This window comes from Pungitius pungitius, chromosome 13, assembly GCF_949316345.1.
Source record: "Pungitius pungitius chromosome 13, fPunPun2.1, whole genome shotgun sequence".
NCBI classification, from domain to species: domain Eukaryota; kingdom Metazoa; phylum Chordata; class Actinopteri; order Perciformes; family Gasterosteidae; genus Pungitius; species Pungitius pungitius.
In genome coordinates, this window is record NC_084912.1 from 6,045,027 (window position 1) to 6,060,267 (window position 15,241).

The 15,241-nt window shown below is 46.4% G+C and overlaps 1 protein-coding gene across 1 annotated transcript in view; it reads right to left on the reverse strand.

Moving 5' to 3' along the window:
- LOC119214191 (histone-lysine N-methyltransferase 2D) overlaps window positions 1-15,241 on the reverse strand; it is a 40,780-nt gene that overhangs the window by 19,366 nt on the left and 6,173 nt on the right. Inside the window, exon 2 of the transcript XR_009957235.1 lies at window positions 5,874-6,041. The gene's annotated coding sequence lies outside the window, so the exon portion shown is untranslated. The remainder of the gene's footprint in view (window positions 1-5,873; window positions 6,042-15,241) is intronic.

Genomic DNA, 15,241 nt, shown 5'->3' on the forward strand with positions numbered 1-15,241 from the left:
TCAATCCTCATCATCAATATTGCCATGAAACGGTGTTGAACGGAAGCCTGGTGCCAAAAGCTGGAGTATACAAATATTTAGTCCATCACATGATTTCTAGCCGTACGGATCTTACTGTCTTACCGCACCTTCCCCCATCTTTCCTAAAGCTACTCTGATCTCCTTCACTTAGAGCTCTGTAATCTGGATTTGCCCCTTTGCAGAGAAAAGTAAAACCCTGGGGGAGTGTGGTGATGTGCGTGTCTGTGTGTGGGGGGGGGGGGGGGGGGTGGTGTTACAGCATTAAATCCAAAGCACCTACAGCCTTGGCCTTACAAAAATACTATGCTCGTTCCACTCCATTCAAATATGCAATCGTACAGTGGAACGATCTCATGCCGTAGCGATTCACATCATGTTCGTCCGTGAGCAAACATGAAGATTCATCATATTTTTTAGTTTTTTTTTAGCCAAGGTGAAGTTCAACGTAGGACTGAAGGTGCTCCCGCTCCGCCCTTCATGTCGCGCTGGCTGAAACCTGATCCACTCTGCAGAGGTCCCCGTTTATTAATGCATGATAACAGATGTAAGGTGAGGAAGTGTCCGCTTCCACCCAAATCTGATCTCAGAGCGAGGCGCGGCATTAATGCATATTTTAGATAGGGGGAGGGGGGCGGGGGGGGGGGTCTTGTTAATTACTGTCTCAGCATATTCAAAAAAGTTCCTGAATATCTCACAGAGTGGAAACTGTGCAAGCATGTCGGTTGCCGGCGCTGATATCTTGTTTAATCAGAGCTGTGTAATTAGAGGAGGAAGAGATCAGACGTGCAGCGGAGTATTCTGCTATTTTCACAAGATGAGAGGGGAAAAAAAAGCTGATGACAGTGGCTGAAAAAAAAATCAATTGCAAACAGTTGACTGAGAATGTTTTTTTTTTTTTTGTCTTAAAGTAAGGTCAGAGGAGCATTCGTCAGCTTGATGTTAAAAGGTAATTAAAATCAAAAACCAATTGCTGATATGAATTAAGGTGAGAGTTGGAAAGAAAACCCCTATAGGTTAATCAGAGTGAAGCTATTATAAAGTAAATCAAAATGTTCGGCCATTTCAAGTACGGGTGTCACTTGTCACCTGAAGGCACACAGTCTTTCCTGTTTTATTTGAATCATCTGCAATAGAGAAAAAAGCCAAACTTAATGTACATCCACCTTAATTCAAAAGCTCGTATCACTGCACTCTCTCTTAGCCTTGAGACTTAAAAATCAGCCGCTTAGATTTTGGAGAAAATGTTCAAAGCCAAGATGTGCAAACACATAGACACACATCCGTCTCAAGGACCACATTCTATGGAGTAAACGCGATCCCCACGGCTTCCCAGACCTCATCCACTTCCCTCATTTACTCCCTCTGGCCCGGCCTCCGGAGCTTTTTCCGTGCAGCAGATCACTCTCAGACCGAGAGGCAGGGGGGGCAGAGGTGCGTCCTCGGGGGTTTCGCCGATCTGATCCTGACGGAAATGCAAATCGAGTCGTGTTTGCCTCAAACTAAACAATGTTTGACTTTCAAATTCTAATGTTCTTCCATTCGCCACGCATACCAGGCTGTGCACACAACGCCAGATTCACTGTAACACAGGGATTTAGGAATTAAGCCGGGGATTTTAGAACAAATATAATACCACCCCAGCAGAAGCTTATAAAGACCTTACATTGAATAAGGCTTGACTTGCGAAAAATGTGAGCAAAACCTTTGGATAGAATAAATGAACCTCGAGTGAAGATGGAATTATATCGTTTCAGGGCTGTTCCACTGCTAATTCATTTCAGAAAAACTGTACTTTAGCCTCGTGTAGTGCATTAAAGCGCCGTCCTCGGCCTACAACGCGCATACGGAAAGAATAACATCCGTCGCCTAAAGTGCGACACGTCACGTACTGGAGCCATGATTTGAATGTTAAGCACAGATTGGTTTATGCATGAGCATGGGGCAGGAGACACTAACTGGGAATGGGATCACGATGCCAGTACGGCCGCAAAAGAAAAAAAAGTTGGATGAATTGTAATGCACGCGTCACCGACACGCCACCGCGGCCTTGTGCGTGTTCCTTGTCCGTTTTCGTGCACGGGTCATTTACATACTTAGCGTCGTAGCCGTGGAATTCATTTTGAAACTCAATTCTTCCTGGAACTCATTTCCAACTTTCAATAACAGCAAAGCGGCAAAGGAGGCAAATGCAGACACCAAGGAGAGCGGGAGGGAAAGCCGGAGCAGAAGATTGCATTCAGGGCTGCACAAGAGACCGTCACACTCTATTGGCAATAACAGCACCATCACACACACCACTTTTCAGATGAATTTCCTTCCAAGAGCAACACTTTCTACCATTTTTCATCTGCTTTTTTCTTTTCTCAAACCCCCCCCCCCCCCCTAGGTCTCCATGCCCCTCCTTGCCGCTCCACAAAGCCTGTAAAGGGGTCGCTGGTTTTCGGTGTGGAGCCTGGAACAAGCCCGGGGGGGTAGAGGGGGGGGGGGGGGGGGGGGGGGGGGGGTCAGACGCAGAGCCCGCTCCGATGACTTCATAGCAGAGCTGGTTGCCAGAGCGTGGGGAGATGAGTGGGAGGGAGGGACAAAAGCAGAGAACTGGATGCAGCAAAGCATGGAATCTGTGCTGAAAAGCCCTGGATCCTTGCAGGGGAGGATGACATCAGGACAACCCCCCTCCCCATTTCTCTCCGCAGAGTTCCTGGTCGTCTCCTCCCGCCGGTCCCTTCAATTTGAGAACGCGTTTAGTGGCGATTTAGCTCGTCTGGCCACAGCACTCATCATCGCTTAGCCCCTGTTGTTGTACACATGACGGGACGCGGCGCGTCATCGAGGAGCAACATATTCCTCCAACGGCCAACTAAAACACTGAGACCGGGCGTGACGGATTCCACTACCCCACCTTGTGGTGTTTGCGTCCAAGCACAGATTTACAAAACTTGTAAATCAACATTGGGGAACATGCTGCCACACGGCGACCGAGTTCACGTCGCAGCGCGCCGCCGCCGCCGCCGCCATCGCGCGTCTCTGCCCAGATCGGTCAGTTTAGCTCTGCCTAAACGGCGATGGCAAGGACACAATGCACGCTGGGTACACAGATGGAGCGGACAGAAGGAGAAACAGAGAGAGAGAGAGAGAGAGAGAGAGAGAGAGGGGGAAAAGGGGGAATGAGAGAGAGAGGCGAGAGAGAATGGGCACTGATGCTCGTAGCAGATGTTTGCCACAGTTCCCTTATTGCAGTTACACTCTCCTTGGCACTTTATCAAACTCACAACAGAAGGAGCGTTTGTGCTGTATACATTTTGAAAGCGGATATCTTAACCAAACAAAGCTGCTAGGGTTAATGGAGAAATAGAGAAGAAAAGTCTTTTTACAATCGCTTAAAATCGCCCCCTTTGCTAAACTTTAAATTCTCGAATTTCTGGAAACAACAGTAACTTAATGAGTAAAAAAGAATATGGTAATCAATCATTTTCTCTGTTTCCCGTTGTTTTCAGCTAACATCATAGCGAATATATACATAGGAATGTTTCATTGTTTTATACTCAAGGAACCAGTGAAATGTTTGGACACATTTTTTCATTCAATCAACTTTGATCAAGTCAAAATGCTCCACTTATTTTAAGTCAAAAACCCAAGAATAATGACATGCACGAGTAGGTGACAGATCCATAATGTTTGATAAAAGCGGTTACTGTTTAGGCCGTGGCTCCGCTAAACCGAAACCGATCCCATGACGTGATGCTTCCAGAGCTCGGCTGAAACCATTTCCTGGGAAAAAAAATCCTAATTTGATTATTGATTAACTGTCAAAAGTAATTCATGGTGCAAAAAAAAAAAAAAAAGCCAAACAGTCTTTGTTTCCAACTCGAATCCAACCATGCGTGTCTAATTTGAAAACCGCAAAAAAAATCCAACGTGAAAGCAGGGGGGGGGGGGCTGTAAATCACATGACCACACCCGCGGAAATGTGCATTCCTGCCCCGTGACTGCGCTCGATTGGACTAAGCGGCTCCACTCGATCGGCCATTTCCAGTTCCATTTAGGCCGCAGATGTGGCTCGGTTAGCCCTCTCGCCGCGACCAGCAGAGAGGTAATCAATGCACTCCGCCGCGAAGCCAGTATCGGATTGACACACTTGTCCCGGGGAAGACAAAACGGGAGACGAGAGAAGCTCCTCTGTCGCCGTGCGACCACAACGAAAAATCCCAATCGCGACTCTGTAACGTCCTTGTGGGGTTTTTTTTCTTTTCGTTGATACGCCACCGCGTCAGCATTTCTACATTACACGCCTCAGTCCCAGCACTCTGTTTGTGGATGATAGTGGGTGGGTTTAACATTGTAGGGCAGAACCCCCCCTTCCCCCCATACCCGTGTTTTTGAGATGACCTTTTCATCGATTAGATTTAACGCTACTGTGAAAACGGCGTGATTCAGCAGCCTGTGATCTTTTAACTTCCTACATGTGAATCACCCTCCACATTTTTAAGAGCAGCTGTGATGACTAACTGCAGCAGATAAAAAAAAAAAACCCTCCTGGTCCCTGGTATAGAATGACTTCATTGTTGATGAGCAAAGGAGACATGGATGTCTGTGGGACAAATGGGACGGATCAGCAAACTATTACAGTACAATCTTTTGGATGTTGCATCCTCAGTCGGGTAAAAATGTTTCCAAGCAAGCCGGGCCCGGTGGTTTGGAAAGGTTTGAGATGCCACATGTGGCTCTCATTCCGAGGGGTGGAAACAGAAAGCTTCACTGCTTCTTATTATCGTGTTTTCTCGATCTCGATGTGATTTTCTTTCGTTCCCCCCCCCTCCTCCTTTGACGCGAGCAAAGAGGAATGTTGATTCTTGCCACTCTGCGGACTCTTTTAATCCTTTGGTTTTTGCTCGTAGAAAAGCCGAAGCGAAACTGTAACCGTCCGTCTGTGTCCGTTCGCATGAAGTGAGAAGTCGCGGTTCACGGCCGCGAGACGAGACGAGGACAGCTGCGTGGATCACCAGCGCGGCCTGCGCCGGGGCCGGCGAATAAGACGCGCTTAGAATACTTTCTTTTTTTTTTTCATTTTTTTTTTCACTTGAAGCATCGGAGAAGTAATCCTCCCCGGATGTAATCAGCTGACAGCCTTTCTGATTAATGAGCGTCCAATCAGTCACACACACACACACACACACGCACGGTGTACCAATCACAGCCCATTCCCAAAATACAAGGAGGGGCCGTTCGAATACGACTCCCCTCCTCTCTTATCCCCGCTGGACCTCCGACGCTCCGACACTCGGCAGCTCCACCGAACAAGGCCCCGGGGTTCAAATGCCCCCCCCCCCCCCTGAATTCTGCGCAATCAGTGGCGAGCTTTACTCCACGCCCATTATTTGTTGCAATGAATAGTTCATCCAATGAATCAAGTGTTCCTGATTGGAAAAGAAATAGCGACGCACAGAGAGGACACACACACACACACACACACACACACACACCAAGGCCTTCTTAGACAGCCTTCCAAAGCTTAAGTTTGGTAGTCTGTTCCCAAGGCTCCTTTTTTGACACACACAAACACACTTATGCAAACGAACCTGCTGGATTTTCACTGGATTTTTACCTGCGGGCTTAAAGGCTTTAATACCAGCGGAAACTCAATTTCCATAAAACGGTGGAGGGAATCTTTCATACGGCTTCAACATAAACATGTGGAACTTCTACTCAAAGTAACATGTACACACATGAAGACACGAGCGTCCCACGAGCTGCGCAATCCCTTTTCAGTGACCAGAGAGTTTCGCCACCATCTCAAATCGAAATGAACAAAAAAAAAAGAGCGGATAGAAAAAGAGGAAAAAAGGGAGACTCACCCTCACAGATCTTGTCCAGACGCTGGCGCTTCACTTTATGTTTGTCGACCAGAGCCATCCCTGATTCAGAGGCTCTCTCCTCTCTGGAGTTTTTGTATCCACGTCTCCTCCTTAAAGTAGAAAATGCTCCAATCCCCCTGATGTTGGGCAGACGACGGTGTCTTCAACCTGAAATTCAAGGAAGAGGGATGAAGATTCGTACAGAAAGCAGGACGCACAATGACGCACAATATGAACATGTAAATACTGCTACTTTGGCATTATTGGAAATCCTCCTCTCTTTGTATTTTTGTACCACGTGCCGTACAGTATGAAATCAGCGTTGTCATTCGATGTGCCGGGACACCTCTGAAGGCCCAGTAGTCACCTCGGGGGACCAGGACCACGACGTGATGACTAACAGCAACGTATAATGTGACGTATAATTAGATGGCGCTTTGCTGCTCGGTTGTTTCCATCTCTGAACCTCAGCAGAATCACTTTGTTTGCGTTTAACCTTGCAGAAACTTGACTCCCCCGCTAGAGGGAGCCTCATCTCGCCGAGCGCCGTTTAAAAAAAAAAAAAATCTAATTTAATGAGGAAATCGGTCACTTCTGCAACCGGAGACCCCCCCCCCCCCCCCCCCCAAAAAAAAAAAAAACGAGTGAGTGGCACACAGCGACGACCAGACAAGCGCTGCGCGGGTGAGTCAGCGACTGATGCTTCTCTAAAGAGCCATCTTCTAACTGGTCACTGCAGAAGGCCACAGAGACCCAGTGTGTATTGTTGTTGTTGTTGTTTTGTTTTTTTTCTTCTTCCAGGCAGAGAGAGAGAGAGAGAGAGAGACACACACACACACACACACACACACAGAGGAGTGCTCGAGAAGGCTCACACAAACAGACACATTACACGCCAGATGACAAGCAGAAATTTAGGCTTGCAAGCGCGCGCGCACACACACACACACACACACACACGGAGGGCAGGGAGTCACACAGAGGAATGTGGGTCAGTTAGTCAGCAGACGAGAGGAGGTTGCATCAGCAGAATAGCGGCATGAAAGGGGCTCGGTGGGAGGGAGCAGAAAGTACTAGAACAACATCGGCTGACACGACGAGTCCATTTTGACACCATCATCCTCCTACTTTTTAACTGGGTCTTTTCTTTTTTCCCAGCTCTTTTCATATTCCTAACCCTGCCACTATTTATTTCCACATTCACCTCGGGGAGGGGGGGGGGGTGCTGCCCTTTGAGAGCGGCTCACAAGTATTTTACACAACGGTGCATATTGATATTTGCGCTGTGACTGCAAATCATGACCGTAATGTTCGTGTGGGGGGGGGCGGAGCGACAGACGGCTGAATGACGAGCTGATGTTCCGCTGGTGCTTGGCCAGCTGCTGGGAGGTGGTGCACTGCAGTTACCGTGAACTTGAGAAGCGTGAAGGCGTAAGTGCTCGAAATGTATTTTGCATTCAACAGACTATGATTTCCTGTCTTCCCCCCCCGACATAAACACGTCTTTCTTTATCCAAACACGTTTCGCCTCGCCTCACCAGTCAGCTGCGCTTTCGGGTTTCCCTCCTCCACAAGGTAAGCCGTCCTGCCAAAGAGCTGAAGACCCACATGTGGGAGTCAGAGGGAAGTAATTGAAGCGGGAGGGGAAAGCAGGAAACAGTTGGGAAGAGGCGGGGGGGGGGGTGGGGGGGAGTCACGCCGCCGTGGTTATGAATAGACTGGAGGACACATGCTTTGGCATCTCCTACTCTGTGTCCCGCATGAGCAGCAACACCCACAGGTCACGGGGGCATCTGGTCACGGTGTCATTAGAAACTCCTCGGATGTGGACCTCGATTCACTGACAGCTGCCTCGGGGGGGGGGGGGGGGGGGGAACAGTGATACAGGCTGCTCGGGCAGACAGGTGCCTGCAAAACAGCTATTCAAAACCCTGATGCGTCTGTTCAAAGTTAAGTTAAATGTTATGTGAAGCAACAACTCGAGGCATTGTGATAACATTGGTCTTGGTTTGCAGACAGGATGATCCTGGTTGTCCAAGTCCAACGTCTTAATCGCAAAGTTCTAGTCGACTAGATGTCAAGCTGTTTAGATCAGCTGGCGTTTTGCATCCAATCAGCACAATTAAACAATTGCTTCGCTATAGCCCATCATCCCGCCGCTGTCTTGTGTGACTGTCGCTGCACCTTCAGCACGTTCATGCTCCCTCCACTTCCCCATCTGCCCCCCCCCCCCCCCCCCCCCCCGATCTTCATCAGATTCCCCGGCTTTACCCTCATCATTAAGGAGCCTATCTCTTCAGCCAATAGCAGCCCCCGGTGGGGGCTCCACGGGGGGGGGGGGGGGGGGGTTTATTGTGCTGCTGCTCATGAGAGGCATCCATCGATTACAAATCACCACGTACAGTCTGAGATCTTCATCTTCACACATCATTGATTAATAATGAGCAATCATCTCTCTTTATCTCACTTGTCTCTCCCGATTGACCATTTACATTTTTGTCTACGTGTTTGGTGTGGATTGAATAGGAATTTGTGGAGGCTTGTTTCGCCCAGAATTCACAGAAAAATACAATCATTGTCCATCAAACGTGACTTTTCATCACTTACGTTCTCCCTGGTGGTCTCAACTGGAGAGACGGTAAAAACCCTTCGGCTTAAAAGACTGGAGCTGTTTTTGAGAACTACATTTGAGCAAAATACCCAAACCTGTGGTATTTGGAGGACCTCATTCCCATAAATGAATTGGAGAGCTTTGACTCATGCACGGAGCAGATCCATTTCCAGCGGGGGGGGGGGGGGGGGGGGGGGGCTGGAGAGTCGACTTTGAGGAGAGCTCTCAGGCAGACGAGTGCCTGCAGCCCGTAGCACCATGACTGAGTGCCGTTATGTAACTCAACAATAAGGGGACTGACCTGAGATAAAATATGTGTTCAGAGAGGAAGAGGAAGAGGAAGAAGAGAAAGTCACACACACATATGTGAACAAAAGAATCGCACAACTGCGGGGATTGTCTGGCTCTCTCTGAACAGAGTGGGGCCGGCACTCTGCTCAACTGTCTCTCACACACACACACACACACACACACTGCGCTGTGTTGCTTGTGGCTCAGAACGTGACAAAGTGAGATCGAGACCAAAGAGGCTGTTTGTCTTATCTGATGAATGTTGCCTCACAATGTTCTCGCTCATAGTTTTTTTTTTTGCCTCGTCCTTTATGACCCACAGTCTTTGACAAAAGAAGCGTCACAACAAAGCGCGCAAGTCTTTTACAAGCTGTAGTACGACTCACGACAAACACGTGTACATAACATATATAGCTGCCAATTTTGATTTTGTGATTACATTTTGGGATTCTACTTTAAAGCATTCGATTTCGACTGTGAACAAAAACCTGCCGCATTTTCAAGATAAATACTTTGTGTTTTGAATAACTTAAAATGTTCCTGAGAAGTATAACGGAAATTAATGGGACACCCTTTTATTCCTGGACTACTTATTTTGTTTCCTTTCTTATTCCTGTATATTTAACTAGTTTATGTAAATGACCACTTTGAGGATTTGCATCTTTTTTGTTTGCTTGATAAAAACAAGACGTCTACAAAACATTGAATTGAGAAAATAATGGGCAAATTATTTGAGACTTAACATAACAGTCGGTTGCAGTCATACATAGTCAAACATTGACATTTTAATGGCATGCAGGAAGTGGCTGGCAAAAATAATTAACTGTCTCTTTCCAGCAGTAAGCGAGAACACATTACTTGCCAGTTAGGGTTGAAAACTTGTGAAAAAAAACCATTGATGGAGCGTGACAGTTATTGATGTCCGACTGCAGGGATTCTGCAAGACCCCTTTAAACGATCTAGAAACAAACGGTTGCATTAGGCTGCGAAAGCGTTAATTTGCCGAGTCAAGCTTCGGACATTGGACATGACAAATCATTTTAATGGCAAATGCTAAATATTTAACTGTACTTTAACACCGGGTACATTTGGTAAATGATTGGTACAGAGTTGTTAACACCGTGGCTGACACGCACCGCGTGGGCTTCCACAGCTTCCCTACGGCGTCTCACAAACAGAAAGAAGAGTGCCGCACCAAGCGCTAGATTGCATTGTTGCGGCTGTTGCATCACTTCAAAAAGTGATGCACTCACACAGTACTTTCCCTTTGACATCCTGTGCATCAAGGAATTTCCACAGCAGAAAGAGACAGATTTCCACTTCAAAAACATACCTTTCTTTTCATCTTTGGGTTACATTACATCTTTCTCACTCAGACTTTTTTCTTTTACACTCCTTTTTTGTGATCAGCGGCTCATGGAACAGGGCAGGCAGCCCAGGAGACATTGTTGGTAATAGCACAGAAGACACAGAGGGAGAAAAGAGAAAGTGAAAAAGGTCTTTTTCTGACTGAGGCCATCTCTCAGAGGAGCCCTCTCGCCGGATTAAGAAACCTGTGGGTTTGGCTTTAGGTGAAAAGGCACAAAATGCAGTAAAGCTGCAGCTTTGGCTTTGTCTAAACACGGGTTTGACTGAAATATCTTCCCTTCGAGAACACCTTGATCTTTCTTTTTTTAAATCAGCCGAGCTTCCAGCCCGTGACCTCCGTGAACTAGTTTAACTATGTGAACTTGATGGCCACCAGCCCTCACACACACACACACACACACACACACACACACACACACACACACACACACACACACACACACACAAAGAAGATTAAGCTGCACCAGCATGGGAATTGTAGTCAAAGAGTCAAGCTAAAAGGAAACCTGATGCCCTTAAGATGGACTGGAAGTCACCCTCGTTTACTCGTTTTGATTGTTTGAATATATTTGTTGTAAGTGAGGCCTTGTCCCGGCATCTATCCATTTGAGGAAAGAGAAAGAAACAAATGGGCCAATTAATTTGCTTGCTGAGAATTAACGGTACATAGGAATGTTGCAAACACTCATATTTGTACAGTCAGTCTGAAGCTACAGCCAGAAGCTTAGCTAAGCTTAGCCTAGCTTAGCTTAGCTTAATTTAGCTTAGTTTGGCGTCAAAGCCGTAAAAATATGAGCAACAGACTGCCTCTGGTTTGAAAACCATAATATCAGCCCACTTGGGACTGTAGCTCATACATATATATATATATAAATAAATACATTATATCTTTGTTTATTTTTTCGGCACAAATATAAAACACCTAGAAAGGCAGAAAAGATTTTAGTCAGTGGGCTTGGTGAAGAACACAAAATCCCTTCCTGTGCATTTCTGTTTATAATGTCTTAATAAGTGAGCTTAAGATGTGATGCTTCTACAAAGATTTTACATTTAGACAGAGCTAGTTTTTCTTTCTTCAGTTTCGATGCCTAACTGAGCAAAGCAGCAGTTGGCCTTAGCTTTCCCTACTTACTTTTGGCAGGAAAGAGTGCATTTTCCATAATATCGACCTATTCCTTTAACAGTTGTAATGAATTCGTGGTTCAATGGACACTAGCTGCAGTAAAATCACATTAAAGCAGAACGTCACAGGGGTGCCCTTAGAGGCAACATTTTGGGGGAGAATTGTGTCGCAGCTAACCAAAGTAAATACTTTAGGGGCTGTGATTTATGTCCCTGAAAGTGCAAGATAGCAGAAAAAAGCAGAGAGGGGAAGGTTGTTAAGGTTGCTTTTTTCTCATTATTCGGATAGTTGGGCTCCGAGCGGCACGTAAAGCTGTCGCTCAGACCTCTGATTTACACATTCTTCCTGCCTGCCAGCCCTTTCTCTTACGCCAACCCTGCCCGTCGAAACGAACCGGTTACCGATAGTTACGGGTCTCTCTTTGCACCGCTCCATCATCATCACTATCCCACGAGCCCCGTCAGTCCATCTGTGCCTCCCCAAGTGTCCTTTCACATCGCTTTGCATGTCCTGTCAGCCTCTGGCAGATCCAGTCGATTTTCATTCCCCCTTTTCTACTTTACGTCGCTTTTTCTCTCAACCATTTTTCCATCCTCCCCCCCCTTCCCTCTCCCTCCTCCCTCCTCCCTCCTCCTCCTCTCGCATTCTTGCCATCTTTCTCTCGTCTCACAAATGAGAGTGCAGCGGCAGTAACTGCTGACTTGGGCTAATGCACAATTTTGTAATAATGCCTATTCGTGTAAGTCACCCAGGAAATGCATAATGGAGACATTATTGTGCACAGAAGCCTGTTAGCCTAACCCAGTGAGACTTTCAGCATGGCTGGCATTCCTCCTCTCTCCGGCTCCTTAAATCTAATGAACTAAAATAAAGTCTTGCATCCATAATCTCCACAAGAATAATCAATTTTTTCAAAACGCAGGCTACAGGAGACTTAGAAGTCACGGATGGATTAGAAAAGAAATATTTGCAAAGACGTCGCTTAATGTTATCCTGATATTTGTTCTTCTTTACTTGGTAGTCTAAATACTGAATTAACTTATCTCAAATAACACACACAAGCATGTAAAAGCACCAACACAAGCGATCCCAACAGAAACTGTGATAGTTAAGCTGAAACATAAGGCTTTTTCAAAGATGCTTTTATAGTGGTAATAAACCACCAAAAAGTCTTTTTTACTTTTTCTCTGGGGGAGGGGGGCACAAAGACCAGCACTGAGCTCTAAACTACAGATACACATCACAACGATTCTCACATGCGACTTCTTCTCCATATTATTATTATGTCTACCACCTTTGGGATTTTCCTCAACTCAACAGCCCATTAACATGACACCAAAGAAACAGTAGTAAAAAACATGAAGTTCCATTTGCTCAAAAGATACGTAACCTATGCTCACATAGGCACCTCTCCAGAATAAAGCTGAAACATGATAGAAAACGCAACAAAAGAGCCAAGACGAGCGACAAAAATGCAATTATATTTCAGGCCTATGGAATAATTATGCCTCGGGGAGATGGACCCTCAAATCCAAAAATGAATGAAAAAATGAATATGTTGTAACAGAGCCTCTCTTCAAAACTCCCTCCAACAATGGGTGGTTGAAGTCACTTTTAAACATTAAAACATCCGTTTCTGGCCCTCGAAGACACATTCTTCTGTGTAACCGTGATTCCTGCTAAACAATCTATTTGACTACTGCTCAACAGGTACGACATCCCCGAGAAAATGCAGTCTACGTAATGCATAATTGAAAATTATTTCCACCAAATTCCCTTGTAACGGTTTTAGTATAATTAGATACACTTGCACGTGTGTGTGTATCAAGGTTGGCAAGTGCCTGTTTTAATTGTTGAACCTGAAAATCTGTCTTTTCCAACCAATTAGCGTTTGAGCACCTAATGCGTATGCAACAACTGTAAAAGCAATTAAATTGAAAATTAACTGCAGAGAGAAGTTCACGATGTGAGTGCAAGTGCTCATACTTTGAATGAGCTTCGGCTCCCGAATTTCTAGAGGAGTTAAATCATGGCACGAACATGAAATCCTCACCACACGAGAGCTCGCTGAGTGAACCCTTGGTGGTATGAAGTGCCCGTAATTCCATTAAATTAAATCTGATATTTGGCATGTCGTAATAACAACATGCGATTATGGATCTCAAATCGGTTTTCACGATGCAATTGTGTTGTGCGGGCAAAGAGTAAACAAATCTTTCTTTGCCAAACATTTTATTTATTTTCCATCGGCCATTCTCTTCTAAAACCGTCTAATTAAAGTATTTCTGGAAAGTGTATGAAAAAAACTTCGATGACCCCTCGTAACATTCATCGGTGTTCGTCTGAAAAACAAACAGCCGGACACGAACGTCTCGATCTCGTCGGCTTCTTTCACCGCCAAACAGCGTTAGAGCAGCTGGAGGTTAGTTGAGTAAACGAGTTGGGGAGGGAGGGGGGGGTGTTTGAGGAAAAGGCCAGGTTTGCCCCAGAGGCAGGCTGGCCCCCGCGAGCTGAACGCCACTGACCTAGATTAATAACAACCACGGCAGCGCCAGCACCAATAACACACCCCGGCATTCTGTATCCTGCCTTTCTAGTCGCTGTGTGAAATGATTCCATCTGTCAGTCTCAGCTGGGCTGCGAGAACACCGCTGAATGCTGCCCACACACACACACACACACACACACACACACACACACACACATATATATATGTATTGTAACACACGAAAGAAATCACAGACGTGTCGGCTGGGAACCGGGGCCAAGGTGGGTGTCTGGCTGCATCCAGCCTCCGATGGGGGGGAGGGGAGGCTTCTGAGAGAGGCTGGAGAACGGGGGGGGGGGGGGGGGGGGGAACGGACGCGAGAAAAGCGACGACCGTATAAAAGCAGCGAATGTTTTACGAGGCTTTATAATTGCAGTGGAAGCGGAAAATACCCGTTCTGGATGCCAGCAGGCGTTGTCGGCCCGCTTATAGTAAGACGGATTCGTGATTGCGCACAGTGTTCCGGGCTGAGGCTCAGCAAAGGGAGAAAAGACACCGACAAGTGGGTGAAACCTGGAACAAGAAGTCAAGTTCTTTTGAGTCGATTGAAATCGAAACCAAGGAGTTCTGTGGAGCTGAAGGTAAACCGTAGACCTCATGCATCAGCCAAATCCCTGACAAGGCAATAACGACGAACTGCAGCTCTGTTATCCCCCCTCCGTCTCCCCCCCACTATCTCCTCATGGCACCAAACATCATCATCGGGAAAATGTTCACCCTTGGGTCAAACGACGGAGGGAGCTATAAAGAAAAGGGAGCTTGCACTTTTTTATCTCACCAAAAAATCCATTTTCAGTAAATGCGTCACATTTATCATGGGGGAGTTGTGTCTCTGCTTGACAGTTCGTGTTGTACAAAAGACAAAAAAAAAAAAAAAAGAAGAGATGTCGAGCACGTGTTTAGTGCCCTAAAATAGCATTTTTGCAAAGGCTGTCTAAAAAAAAAAAAAAAAACCCCAGAGACGCCCACTTCCAACCTCACTCAGAGTCCCGAGGTGGAATAATCCCAGAGGGCCGAGCGGGAAGGACTGAGATTCTGCGGTGAAACATTAACCCACAGCAAATCCTTCTCGTTTTTTTTGTGTGTGTGTTCAGGATCAAGAATCAAAAAAAAAAAAAATCAAACATGTCTTTGCGTGAACAAGCTCGACGAGTTGAAAAGCCAACCATCCCACTGAGCTCCTCAGCAGCCAGGAATCAAAGAATCAGCCCCGGGGCTCGCCCAACGTCGCTAACATCCATATTCATACCCGGAGACGTTCTGAGGCCATTTCAGGATTTTGGCAACACCTCCGTGAAAAAAAACAAACAAAAAAAAACGGATGCCTCCGTAGCAGATGATCGGCCCTCTTCTCACCGGGGATTGAGTGGCGGGGCGACCCCCGTGCTCTCGGAAGTCAACGGGACGGGCGCGCCTCTCTCTCTCTC